This window comes from Aotus nancymaae, unplaced genomic scaffold (genome assembly GCF_030222135.1).
Source record: "Aotus nancymaae isolate 86718 unplaced genomic scaffold, 86718_ANA_hifiasm-v0.15.2.pri h1tg000040l, whole genome shotgun sequence".
NCBI classification, from domain to species: domain Eukaryota; kingdom Metazoa; phylum Chordata; class Mammalia; order Primates; family Aotidae; genus Aotus; species Aotus nancymaae.
In genome coordinates, this window is record NW_026988454.1 from 90,907,185 (window position 1) to 90,921,282 (window position 14,098).

Below are 14,098 nucleotides of genomic sequence, written 5' to 3' on the forward strand. Positions count from 1 at the left end.
CATGCTGGAGGATGGGGTGGATATTGTAAATAATAAGCACAATAAATAAGTAAATCATATCACAAGTGTTAAGGAGGTAAATGTTATGAAAAATAAAAAGTAAATCAGGGTAAGGGGAATCAGGAGTGCTGAGTGTGAGTAGAGAAATGAAGATTGTAATTTTAAATAGGACAGTCAGGGAACACCTTATGGAGTAGGTAATGTTTGAACAAAGACTTGAAAGAGGTGAGGAATAAGCCATATGAGTATCCAGGCAAAGAGCAAGCCAGGCAGAGAGAATAGCCTCGGTGGGCCTTAGCCAGGGACATGCTTGGCAGTTCAAGGAACAGCGCGATGGCTGGCATGGCTGGAGCAGGTGAATAAGGGAGAGAGAAGTTGAAAAAGGTCTGAGAGGTAACAGATGGACACATCAAGCAGAGTCTTGTAGGCCATTGTAAGAATTTTGATTTTACTCCTTTTGAGAAGGTTTTTTTAGCAGAGAAGGAACATGATCTAAGATATTTTTTTGTTACAACACAACTTACATATTTCAAGTGGACAAAAAATTAGTATCATTTTTGGAATCTTAAGATATTGTCCTTGAAAGAGAGCTTCCTTTCCAGTACTTTGAAGTCTATAAAATGCACCTAGAAAATTTACTACTGTGGAAAATGAAGACTGCGTAAATTGAATGAGGGGAAGGAGAAGAGCTTGTTTTTTTTTTTTTTTAATTGCTATGAAACTGTTCTTCAGGCCACTGAAGGAGTTTCATATTTTCTTTAGAGATTATTAGGCGCTGAAGCGCTTGCAGGACAACTGTGGTGCTATATGAATTCTGCCATTTTGCTAGCATTGATATGGTCAGTTTAAAGGGTCCATCACTTTATTAGAACTATTAACTCCATTCATGTTAATTTCTGTTACAAATCTTATAAAAGGGGGTGCTTCTGGTTATTAAGGTCCACATTTTATTTTAAGGCTGTATATTCTGTTTTCATACATTGTTCTTAGAGGCCCAGTTGTCAACCCTGTACATCTTGTGTCATGTCTTCTTCATCTTCTAGACCCCGGTTAACGGGGCCATCTCCTGCTCCGTTCTGGTTTTCTTTGAGTTCCTCCAACAGTTGGAAATTGCAGGGGACTTTTCCTCCAGAGCCCGTGGCAGCTGCCATTTTGTGTTGCTGTTGCTCCTTGACTTAAGTTTTGAAAGGTGAAGTCTAGCTCCTATGTTAAGAAGACATTATAGTAAGCTAAGGACAGAAGCAAGAAGGCTGGCTGGAGGCTGCTGCAATATCTAGGAGGAAGATAATGGTGGCTAGGTCCAGGGTGGTAGCAATAGTAATAGTGAAAAGTGGTCAGATTCTGGATATATTTTTTATGTGGATCTGTAAAAGTTCTGGATGCGTTAGATTTAGATGTGAGAGAAGGGGAGTAGTCAGACTTTCAGCCTAGTGGCTCAAAGGATGCAGTCAGCATTAATGGGGGTGAGGATGGCTACAGGAGGAGCAGATAGACAGTAAGTCCAGAAGCTGAGTTTTGAACATGTTATGTTTGAGATGTTTATTAAACATGGAAGTAGAAGAGTTGAATGAGCTGCTGGATATACAGGTGCAGATTTGGGAGAGTAATATGGAGTTGAAATAGTAGGTAAGCAAATATATTCTCTGGTAAAGAACCAAAGTCTTTGTACATCAGAAGGCAGTCTTGGCTGGCTCTGAGTTCAGGTAAAAATATCATTTTGTTCTTAGCATGAGCTAGGCTACCTGTTAACAAATTTTTCTTTGCAAACATTACAAAATGTTCAGGCATTAAATTCAGTTTTAAAAAGGAAATATTTCCTGCAGACATGGAGGTTTAGTGTGCAGAGTTTGTTTTTTTGTGATTTTCACAGAAAGCACATGAGCATTTTTTGTTAATATCAGTGCTATGTTAGGACATATGCTGGTATTATTTTCTCCCAGACCCATAATATTTTTAGCAGTTAAACCCAAATTACTATACTTTAAATATACTACATTTACCATGGCAGCATAATCTATTTTTAGTCATTGGGAAGAAAATTTTGATGTTAATTAAAAGAATGAAATAATAAAATGTAAGTACTTGAGTATTAAGCCTGAGTCTCATAAAAGCAAGTTAATCAAAATTGTGGAGCATTATAATCTTAAAAGGATGACGTCAAGGGTCTGATGTCTTGGATTCTTAAGGACAGACATGAAACAGTCCAACATCTGTGCCAGAATGACCTCTGTGAAGCATAATATTTCCTTTTAAATATTTAGACATCATGATAGTTTTCCATGGTTTTAATTCATAAAATACGGATTTTTTTAAACCCACAGAAGCATAGCAATTTTTTTCAGCCGTCCCCTCCTGTCTCTACCTTCCTTTTAACCCCTATTAACTCCTAGTGTGAACAATTTAACTAGCACCTTCTTTCAGAAACATGACCATCTACGAACATCTCTGGATTAGGAAATGACAAGGAAAAGTTGGCTGACTCTGAGCTAGGGTCATGAAATCTACAGGTATTAATATGAATAAACTAAGATAAGAAATATCAGATAGCTCATTTTGGTTTAACTTCATTGCTTTCATAATGCTTTTACTGTATTTTCCTCTTGTTAAGACTCTGGCTGTTTTCTAGGTCAAATATATTTTAGTGGCCCACGCTGTGCAAAGAACCCTTGTTTTGTGATACCCAGAAAACTGTTTTGGAAGTCTTAGAAGAATCGTGTGAGTTAACGTAGGAAACTCATTCAGTCTGTTTATTTTCAGCTGATTTGCTTTCCTAATTGAGTAATATAAAAATGGATATTTATGTAAAAGAAAAGATATTTTGCTGTGTTTATACTTGAGCATAATTAGCTAGTTATTTTTCTTTCTCTTTAGTTTCACTGCCACCACACACAAACACAGTAACCAATTAGGTTATATAATAGAACAAGAAAATTCAGTTGGCTTGGTTGCTTATTCTGTATACTGAATGCTACATGGAAAAAAATTTTAAGTTGAATATATGAAATTTTTCTTTCCATGAGATGATAAGTTAGGGAAAGGGGGCACAGGGCACAATAGTGGGCTTTACTTTGTGCACTGAGAGCAGCAATTCTAAGATCCACACATACGCCAGAACATGGAACTAAACGCAGGCTCTTTGGCCCTTTGCTTGCAGATACGTCCTTTCTCGCTGATCTGTTTACTCTCTACCAAGAGCCAAGTGTATCATCTTTGCATTCCTTGTATATGTTGTGCTTATTTTCCATTCTGTGGCCACTGTGAAGACTTCAGGTATAAATGAAATTATGTAACTGAAAAATAAACATCTGAGTAGCTACAGACTTCGACCCCTCTTCCCATTCCCCTACCCCAGACATTCCCCCTCCACTTGACTGCTCTTGGGCCACTGTTGTTATGAGGTGGGCAGTGGAGAATTGGAGATAATAGGTGATTTATTTGGAATGAGTAAAGGGGTGGAGGCAGCTTGTATAGAATGACCCATCTCTGTACCCTAGAAAACAATGGATTAACAGGAGAGTAAACACAGACTGGGCAGTGGGCTTGGCTTGAGTTTGAGAGATAATTTTCTAGAATATATATATATATACACATATATATATGAGATTTAATTTATAAGATTTAATAAGATTTGCTCTTATTTGCAATTATTTTTTATTATCAGTAAGATTTATATTAATGTGGTACACACCAGGATGGGCAAACTGGTTCTTTACAGATGGTATCTGTCCTGATTGGGTCAGTGTCTCTTCTGTTTAGCCCGTGACTCTGTCATTCCAGCTGTGCAGCCTCTCCCCTGGAATTCTCTGGATTCCTCACAATCCAGAAGACAAAGGGGTCAAGCTTGGTGCCTCAGAGGGCCCCAAAGTCACTTCAGCACTATAGCTGGCATCCTCAGAAACTCACATAGCTGACATCCATTCTGATTGGTTGTTAAATATTTAAAATCCCACATGTGATTGTGATATATCTGGAGCTGGGACCTAAAGAGATGAGATACTTAGAAAGGGCAAGTCCATGTGGGCTTCATAGTTGGTAGGGGAAGAAAGAGAGGTGGTAGGAAGTGTGGAAATAAATATGGAGCATGAAAAGGAGACTGAAGGGTGTGGGAAGAGAGGTGAAGACACACCACTGAGGAAGGGCAGTGTGAACAAGTGTTGCCTACATCTGCATGGCCTGGGACAGCCAGGCCTTCTCCCAAAGACCTATCCTCACTTGAAAGTTTTGTAGGCACCTTTGAGAAAATACTTCCTATTTCCTCCTCTGAGCATGCACACCCTGTCCTCTCTTCTGCTAAGTACATATGATGCGTACACACACTTTGCCCTTGTTCGAGCAGTGCTCAGTAAGAATTCTTGAATGTTTTGCTTTCTAATGTGTATGTCCAGGCAACTTCATGCACTGAATCTGGAAATTAACTAATTTATCACCTTCATTTTACAAATGGGAGAATCAAATGGGTATAAAGAAATCAAATACTTGCTGTATATCCCTCAAAACCAGGATGGTTCTCCAACTAACACTGTAGGTCTCAAACTGGGAAGGTTTCCTGAGGGAAATTATGTTACAAATCAGGACAAACTTCTCAGGTGGTTCTGTGCTTTGAGAAAAATGAACTTCGTTTTTTTCTTTACTTATGAAGACTTAGAAAAATATTCAAAATATTACATTGAGTAAAAAAATCTGTATGATGACATTAAAAATATATATGTGAACATAATTTTAGGCAAAGGAAAAATTCTATGCCGAAGCCAATAAATTATCATGAGCAGCAATTAAAGAATAGACTCTGGATCCCAACATGCTTAGGCTCAAATTTTAGCAGAGCAATATTTAACAAGTTACTTAACTTCTCTCTGCCTTGGATTCCTTATATGTAAAATGAGAACAGTGTATCCTTTTATAGAGTAGGTCTGATGATTATGCAAGATAATTTAGCTTAGAGCAATGCCTAGCGCATAGTATGGCTGCTTGTATTTTTATTATTACAGTTTTTGTGGGCTGAGGTTTTTTACAGACCAGATTCAGAGAATAAGAGGAACTTGATTTCCTTCTAATCAGATTGGGTAAGTACAAAAGTGAAAGGTCAGATAGAGAAGGAGGTCGTGTGGGGTTATTACAGTAAACAGTAAATCCTACTTGAGTTATGTACCCAGTATGTTAGCCACAGAAAAATTTGAAAGTACTAAATATTTCTTAACAAATCAGCTTGTTTGGGCCAGTTCTATTTTTATCAGCATGTCTTATCTCTCTTATAAGCAAATCATGTCCAATCAAAGCCAGAAAAAAACAAAGCTAACAAGTATTCTGACTAAACACTTTTTTTTTGTAACACTTGGAAAGCTCAGTCTTTTATAGTCTTTTGGCCATATTGTCTTGGTTATCTTCTGAGATGAGATGCATGAAAACCTATAATTAGGACTGGGGCTCACAATGGAATCTCAGAAACAGAGGCCAAATTACCATTTCCAAAAGGGGAACTTTTCACCTTGGTATTAAATTAAGGCTCAGAAGAAAATGAAAATTATTATTAGGGATTCTGATAGATCTAAGACAGCTGAAATTCCTAGATATCTACTTTGTAAAATAATTTATTTTTCCCGAATTCTCAACTACAGAAATGATTTAATATCTAATATTACTCCTATAAAAAATTAGCTTTCTGCTTTAGGATGTGATAGACTTTTTCCCAAATAATATTTAGATTCTTTTAAAAATATGTTGGTGTACATAAAATATAAGTCATCAGAAAGACATATTAAGAACTGAATACCTTTAGAATGGCAGAAAGGACTTTCTCTTAAGAGTGCTACTAAATTCTAGGGAGAGTATCTTTATCCCTTTTTAGTCTTCATATGTTTGCTGAGACTTAGCAAAAATACTTTGAGGGTTCTAGTTAGCTTGATCATGCCTCACACTTCCTGAAGAAGGTTGCAGTTGTGGAGACCACGCTAAATTCCTGAAGGAGTTCCAACCAAAGAATCCTTAGACATGCTCCAACTGACTGGGTTGAGGAGATTTTTTGTTGTCTTTTAGGTGAAGAGCTAATGGCAGAGGGAATTATGGGGTCTCCTAAGTCATAGGATCACCATTATCTTTACTGGCTCTGTTGGAGTCTAAGTGCTTTCCCAAATAAATGAAAATCAGAGCAGGAGTCAGTAGCATTTCCTTTCTTAAAATAATGTTTGATTTGAATTACTTATAATTATTTAACTTCTCAAAGAGATTCATGTAAATATTTGAGAAATTGGCCCCAGGAAACAGAATAATGACTTTAAGATTCTGAAAATTATTTTCTAATTCTCTTGGGAATACAAAGTGTGTGGGTAACCTAAATATCAAGAGACAGGAAATATATTTGACAATTGGAAAGACTACTATTGAAATGTATCCTTGTTAAATCAGTAGATCAAAAAGCAACAGAAAATTATGTGTCTAAAAGGGAATGTAGATGTTAATATAAACAAGAGTTATAGGATAGATGTTTCAAGAGGATATTAAAAAACAATTGATTCAGAGGTTAGTTGTACCAGGCCTGGTAAGAGCAATGTAAATGGCAAAGTCTTATATCTTTTGAAAGTTTTGTAATGATTGAATGATAGGGTTGAAGGGAGTGAGAAGAAAGGAGGAAACTCTTTTCCAATATCTTCAATGGGATATGCCCTTTCTAAATTCATTTTTATGTTTCATGTGAAAATTCTTTTAATAGAATGAGTACTCCTTAGATAATGTGGTTAAAGCAATTATTCCTCTTTAGTCCAATCCTGTCAACAATTCATACTTGTAATTAATAATAAGCTGAATGAATATTTTTAAAACTGCATTTTTAAAAACTCAACTCATAATTTAAGAAAATATTTCAGTAAGCAGTGGCAAGGAATCATTGCAGACACTCACAGAAAAGAAGTAATAAAAATCGGTCTGTTAAAATAAAACCAAGCAGGATCAGAGACAGTGTATAGTGTCATTAGATTCTTAGGTCATTAGATTATCTTGGCTGGCTCTTTACTTAGATGAGCCATGTTGCTTGCTTTGGGGCCTCCAGGCAAACCTTATGTGGCAAGAATTGACGTATGAATACATTTTCAGTACACCACTTCGTGTTATTTCACAGGCCTCTGTCATTTGGCTGTCCCCCAAATAATCTCTAGTAGGTTTCATCAATGCCTTCATTTTCCTTTTGTAATACTTAATAACTTCTTTGGGTAGTTTTTTTTTTTTAATTTTGGATAGTTTTTATTTAAGCAATTTTCCCACATCTAGAAGCAAGGAAATACTTGAATAAGGAGTTAGGCTCGCCTCAAGACTCAAACAATTTATCTTTGTAGGTCCAAGAAAAAGTGGGAGTAGGAGACAGTAGACATGATCAGAGCTCACTCCAAGGCTGCGTTTTCACTCTTCCCTTGCTTCCTTTCCTATAAATAAAATTTGGGGTAGGGAAAAGATTTGGAAAAATATTTGAGCAAAAATTTTATTCCAAACCCTATTCCTCCTCTTCCTCCCAGCTGGAGACCACCCAGGGGCTTGATTGATGTTTTCTATTGGAGAAGTCTGAAGAAATCCACTCTTGGGTAACTTAAGTGTATCTGCTTTAATAGCCAACATTTCTGGGCCACACAGAAATGGAACCAATTTTCTTGGTTTGCCTCCAAGTTGACCAACTTTAAAATTAATTAACCATGAGGTTTAAAGCAAGCCACTTTAACTCCTCTAAACCTTCTGTTCTTTTCTGATAAAAAGAATAAGAAGGAATAGATGTTCTCAAAGGTCATTCTAGATAAAGATTTCTCAATTTCAACATTATTGATATTTTGGACTCAATATTCTTTGTTGTGATGTGCTCTCGTAGGCATTATAGAATGTTTAACAGCATCCCTGGCCTCTAACGACCTGATGCAGTCGTGTCCTTCTTAGTTCTGACATCCCCAAATGTCTCTAGCTATTGCCAAATGTCCCCGGGGAGACATTGCAAGATAAAATACAAGATACCCAGTTAAATTTGTATGGCAGATAAAGAATGAATAGTTTTATTATATTTAATGGGATATATTTATACTAAAAGCTTACTTATTTTTGTCTGAAATTCAGATTTAATTGAGCATTCTGATTATTAATTTGCTAAATCTGGTGGCCTTATTTGTGGGGTGGGTGAGGTGGTTGCACAAAATTGCTCTCTCCTCCACTCCATTGAAAACCGATGTTCTAGGTAAAAAGCTTTTTAAAATATGCGGTTCTGTTCTCCTTGAAGTTTTCCATATTAGAATAATTAAAGGGATAGACCAGACTTCTGTTAGATCAGATTTTTGGAAATGTTCCTGATTGATTAATCTTGTATTCATAGATATAGCTATTCTAAAAAACAGTATTTTTCAACATTGCTAAGATAGGGATGTCAGACAATGACCATTCCTTTTAGCCACTGCTAATTTCTCTCTGAGAAGGCCAAACATGTGCTGAGGGCATTGATAAAACAGAAAGCAAAGAGAGAGAGAGAGAGAGAGAGAGAGAGAGAGAGAGAGAGACTTTGTTTGAAATAATTAGATATTTTTGAAAAAGCATCAGTGTAGTAGACACTATGGGAGAAATTCTAACTTTGTGGAACTTATTTTGAATTCCATATGAAAGTAGGGTGAAGGATAATATTTTGAGTGCCTAGGTATTCTGAGTTTCTAACCCTAATCTAATTTTAGGGCATTTTACCCCACATCAGTCATAACAGAAAGAGGACTTGCCACAGGTAGCTCACTCCTCCTTTCTACCCTAAGCTCTTGAGCAGTTATGTATAAAGAGCAGTACTACAAACAAGTGTGCATGTGGAGAAGCGGATAATCAAATGAAACAGAGCTTTAGGTACACATGTTTGCACTGTGCCAAACTTGACACACTGCCTTTTCAATTTGGGCCAGACTCATCTGACCAATTTAGGATCTGGCTTTTTCTTTTTTTCCACTGCCACTTGCTGTCTTCATGATAGCATGGGGCTTGACGACTGAACATAAGGATGAGGGAGTCTTGAGGATGTTGAAACTGGCAAAATATGGCAGTGATAACTGTAAGCCTACAGTGCTCATAGGTAGTAAAGACTCTAAAAATATTTTATCATTATTGATAAAGGTTTTATTCAATGCTGTCTATAGGCATGAATTAAGTGCTGAAAGAAGGCTGAATAGCATAAAATTGTTCCTCTCTTTTACAAACTTCCAAATCGTTTAGGAAAATAATACATGCAGATAAGAAAAAGTAACAAAGATAATATTGGATAAAGAAAGAATACTTTTTTGTATACATTTATGTAAAATATCAAATGGAACACACTTATATTGAAAACTTATTTGTTCTTTATCTGTGATTCCAACTTAACTGAGCATCCTGTATATTTATTTCCTAAATGTGACAAACAAATATATGCTATAATATATGCTAGATGCCAAAAGATTGTTCACATATTTGGTGTTCTAGGAGTTGAGAATAGATACTGCTTCTTTCTCAATCTCAGCATTACTGGCATTTTGGGTTGGATAAATCTTTGTTGTTGGGGCGGGGGGGCTCTCCTATGCAGGGTAAAATGTTTAGTGGAATCTCAGGCTTTTACTCATACATGCCAGTAGTACCCCCAGCCCCTTTGTGACAACCAAAAATGTTTCCAGACATTGTCAAATGTTCCCTGGGGAGGAAAATCTCTCTGGTTGAGAACCTCTAGTCTCTTAGTGAGGGGGAAGACGTCTTAGGAGAGATAGCACTTGAGCAGGGCCTGGGAGAATGTATGAGATTTTGCAAGAAAGAGGTAATTTTGATGGAGAGCATTTTAGGTGAGGGAAAAGGCATAAATAAAGATGTCAAGGTATAAAAGTTGAAAGTTTGGGGTACAGTAAGCAGATGAGTTTAACTATATAGTTATTGTTCATATGGGAAACAGTGGGATTGTACAGTTCTTTAAGAAATAGAACATATTTTGTGACTCTGCCTATGCCCACAGCATCTAATACTATCTTGACCTTAGTAGCTGTTCAGTAATTTATTGCTGATTTGATTTGAAAGGAAAATGTATCAAGATGAGAAAGCCTTGCATGGGAAGTCTCAGAGGTAAAACTTTTTCTGGTAGGCAATGGAGAGCCCTTGAAGGTTATTTGAACAAGGGAATGGCCTGACCTTGAGGAAGTCAAGCTGTTTTGGGGTTGACTGGGTTCATTTATCTCAATGGTGAGAGAAAGGAGTTGGAACTGAGAATAGTAATAGCAATCACCTTTAAAAATAATTTGCCCCCACAATTTACAAAGCACTTTTGCCTGCATTTTCTAATTTGGTTGTCCCCAAAGTCCAGTATCAATTTCATTAAAAATTTTTCTTCCCAACTAGCCCTGGTGTATGGACATTGCAATAAAAATGAGCTTTGTATATATTTCATGCCATGAAAAAGACTCTCACAATTTTAATTTATTTTTTGTCCTTCAAGTTGTGTTGCCATCAAGCGGCCTGGGCAACTGATTCACCTTATGGGCAAAGATGGAGTTGAGTGGCACTCGGTCTTTGGCAGGGAGAAGCTTTTAAACCTGGGTTCCTTTCTGTGTCTGGGATCCGGGTTGAAAGCATTTCCTTTTGCCTCCTCAGATGAATAAGTGGCACTGTGCAAGCATTAAAAGAGCTGTCTGTCATATGAATTTGGCATTGTCCCCCTGCTCCCCCAATCTCTTGAAAGTCTGTTTGTGGTGCCACTGGATTAGTCCTTGACCACTCTGTTCTTTCCATCCCTGAAGAGGCCAGACAGCTTTCTTTCTAATGCTCCCACCTCCTAGGTACTCTTTCTATTTACTGTACGATCGGATCTTGTCCTGTGGAGAAGTTACATAATTTTGGTGTTATGAGGTAATGCATGGCTCTTCTTTTTTTTCCCCTGCTCCCTCACAACAAACATTTCTTGTTCCTTGGGTTCCTCAGTGTCTGACTGATGTTAGGACAAAGATCAGAATAAATTAGTTGATCCAACAAAAATGAAATGAGTAATTAGGAGAAAACTCAAGTATGGCTAAAATTGGTTTCTGCTAATTAAAAACACTGACAAGCAAAAGATTGTCAATATGTTCTAGATTTAGTCATCAGGAAATCAGGCCTATTGTAGAAATGTTCCTCATCATAAGAAAAGACAAGGGACTTCACAGAATGTGATTAAATTTCTCGAGTCCATAATTTTGGTTAGCAGTATTCCATTCAGTTATTCTTTGTTATTACTGTTTGTAGTAGGCAGAATAGCCCCCCTGAAGATGTACACACCTTAATCTCTGACTCCCATGAATGTTACATAGCAAAAGAGACTTTGCACATGTGACTAGGATTATGAACCTTCAGATGAGGAGATTATTTTGAATCATCCAAGTGGGCTCAATCTAATAGCATGCATCTTTAAAAACAGAGCATTTCATCCAGCTAGCGGGAAGAGAGATGCTGCGAAAGTGAAAGTCAGCGAGATTCCAAGTGTGAGAAGTACTCAATGCACTATTGCTGATGTTGAGATGTAGGGGACTAGCGCGAGGATCAAGGAGAGAATTTTAGGAAGTAAAGGCCTCTCCGCTGACAACCATAAAAAAGGAGAGACCTCTGTCTTACAGCTATAAGAAACATAATTCTGCTAACAACCCGAATGATCTTGGTGACAGTTTCTTCGCAGAGCCTCCAGTAAAGAACACAGCCCTGAAACACCTTGATTTTATCATTGAGAGACCCTAAGCAGAAGAACAAACTAAGCCACACTGTATCTGGACTTCTGATTTGCAGAAGCTGTGAGAGAACACACGGATGTTGTTTTAAGCTGTAAAATTTATGGTAATTTGTCATGGCAGCAATAGAAAACTAATACAGTGCTTGTTGTCATTGCTTCTGTCTTCATTACTGTCACCACCACCGTTATGACTTATTGTGTATTTGCATCACATATGACATGGTCCCAAGTACCAGGCTTTGCCACTAGATTGTAAGCTCTTAAGGAGAGAATTTTTTTTTTTTCTCTTTCTCTCTACAGGCTGGACTACTCTGGCCTGATCACAGTTCACTGTGACCTTGAATCCCTGGGCTCAAGTGACCCACCTGCACCAGCCTCTAGAGTAGCTTAGGATGAGAGGTGCATAACACCAAGCTAGGCTAATTTTTTAAATTTTTTGTAGAGATGGGGTCTTGCTATGTTGCCCAGGCTGGTTTCAAACTTCTAGCCTCAAGCAATCCTCCCACCTCAGCCTCCCAAAGTACTGGGATTACAGGCATGAGCCACCATTCCCAGCCTTTCTCTCTCTCTTTCAAAATTATTCCTAATCTCCAGCACCGAACAGTTGTCTAACACATACTATGTGCACAATAGGTATTTACTGAATGACTATATAGGGCTACAAAAGAATTTTCAATGTTATCCCCTTCCGTAATGGAGTAACATCCCTAAAAATCTAGTTGAAGCATCAAAATCTCAATTAACTCCCAAAACGGGACAATATATTTCAGTGCCAAATGAGAGGTCTGGACAACACATACTCTAGTTTTCTAGGGGCATAGACATTGCAGTGGGAACAGGTGGAAAGAAATTTCATGGAGAAGATAGGCCTTGAGGTAAGATGACTTAAAGAAGCAAAGCAAAGCAAAGGGGAGACGGACAGGAAAAAAAGACAACAGCCTTACAGTTCTGCATGGGGTAATCCAAGATGACCAGCTTAGGGTAATCCAAGATGTACTAACCTTGGCTGGAGTGTGGTAGTAAAACTGCTGTGTCACCTGCAGCCCTTGCCTTGCTGGAAATTACAGTGAACACTTTATAGTACAAAACACCTATCAGTGGGACTAGGGTTTCAGTTATCAACATTCTTGATCATTCTTTTGCTTCTTCTATCTAGCTTTTTCTCTCATAAAAATATGACACCTTCATGTTAAATGGTATCATATCTTACTTTTTTTTTCTTTTTGAGACGGAGTCTCACTCTGTTGCCCAGCCTGGAGTGCAGCGGTGTGATCTTGGCTCACTGCAACCTCCACCTCCCTGTTTCAAGCAATTCTCCTGCTTCAGCCTCCTGAGTAGCTGGGACTACAGGCATGTGCCACCATGCCCGGCTAATTTTTTGCATTTTTAGTAGAAATGGGGTTTCACTGTGTTAGCCAGGATGGTCTTGATCTCCTGACCTTGCAATCCGCCTGCCTCGGCCTCCCAAAGTGCTGGGATTACAGGCGTGAGCCACGGTGCCCAGCCCATACTTTACTTTGTAAAAATAAATTTTAGTGCACAAGGAACACATGTTCACTATAGACTACTTGGGAAAAAATAAGTATAAAGAAAAAAATCATACAAAATTTCACCACCCAAAAATAACTGCTGAGTAGCTTGATGTATTTTTCCACATTTTATCCTTCTGAATCACTTAAATACTATAGTCACAAGATTAATATTACAGCAAAGATATAGTTTTATATCTAATTCTTATTTTCCGTGTAATTTCCTATAAAGTGAGTAAACCATAACTTATTTGATAACCCCCTCATTATAGGTTATCTAAGTTGTTTCCAGTGTTGTGGAATTTGGAATCCAATACTATTATTAAAACTTTGGTAAAAATCCTTGTCAATAAATTCCTGGTTGCATCTCTGATGATAACTTTAGGATAAAGTCCCAGAAGTTGGAATTATTGGATCCAAGTGAATGACTACTTTTAAAACTCTTCATACAACTTGTCAAATTATTTAACAGGAGCAAAAAGTGTAATTTGTTTTACATGATACCTCACATTAATTGGTATTTCTATTAGTTGTGTATGAGAGTGCTTATCTCACTATATATTTACCAGCATTTAGTTTTGTAACTTTTTATTTTTTTGAGACGAAATCTCACTGTGATGCCCAGGCTGGAGTGCAGTGGCTCAATCTCTGCTCACTGCAACCACTGCAACCTCTGCTTCCTGGGTTCAAGTGATTCTCCTGCCTCAGCCTCCCAAGTAGCTGGGACTAGAGGTGCTCACCACCACTTCTGGCTAATTTTTGTATTTTTAGTAGAGACAGGACTTCACCATATTAGCTAAACTGGTTTCAAACTCATGACCTCAAGTGATCTGCCCACCTCAGCCTCCCAAAGTGGTGG

General features: G+C 37.7%; 1 protein-coding gene and 1 pseudogene across 3 annotated transcripts in view; one reads left to right on the forward strand and one right to left on the reverse strand.

Annotated features, from left to right (window-relative positions):
- The window catches only part of FILIP1 (filamin A interacting protein 1), a 249,567-nt gene that overhangs the window by 68,422 nt on the left and 167,047 nt on the right, over positions 1-14,098 (forward strand). The gene's annotated exons all lie outside the window — the stretch shown is intronic.
- On the reverse strand, positions 707-1,151 carry LOC135268308 (ubiquitin-conjugating enzyme E2 variant 1-like; annotated as a pseudogene).